This window comes from Penaeus monodon, chromosome 21 (assembly GCF_015228065.2).
Source record: "Penaeus monodon isolate SGIC_2016 chromosome 21, NSTDA_Pmon_1, whole genome shotgun sequence".
Lineage (NCBI taxonomy): Eukaryota > Metazoa > Arthropoda > Malacostraca > Decapoda > Penaeidae > Penaeus > Penaeus monodon.
This window is the reverse complement of record NC_051406.1, coordinates 20,696,314-20,696,658: the sequence shown is the minus strand read 5'-3', so window position 1 is coordinate 20,696,658 and position 345 is coordinate 20,696,314. Positions and strand designations below refer to the sequence as shown.

General features: G+C 29.3%; 1 protein-coding gene across 1 annotated transcript in view; it reads right to left on the bottom strand.

Annotated features, from left to right (window-relative positions):
• Nucleotides 1-345, bottom strand: part of LOC119586328 (metastasis-associated protein MTA3-like) — a gene marked incomplete at its 5' end in the record, with an annotated part of 92,111 nt that overhangs the window by 32,672 nt on the left and 59,094 nt on the right.

Here is a 345-nt window from a genome sequence, read left to right as displayed (position 1 = left end):
ATAACACCAGATAATGATATGTAAACTTCCTGCAAGAATCATGACTGGCTTCTCTATTTCTTTGTGTATTACACACCTCTAATACCTTTTTTCCTTCAATTTATTCCCATCTGTCTTAAATACCCACATCTATTTTCCCCTCTCAAAATATCTTACTGAATACAATATATCCAAGCATGAGTTGTTCTCAGTGTGTACATTATTTCTAGTCCAAACTGACTTTTTTTCATTTTTGTTTTTCTCAAAATATTAAGAAATTAGTAAGAAAATCTATTTTCACAAAAAAAAAGGCTGAATATAAAAAGCACACTTTTTATTCTTGGAAAAAAGTCCATCTTTATTCTC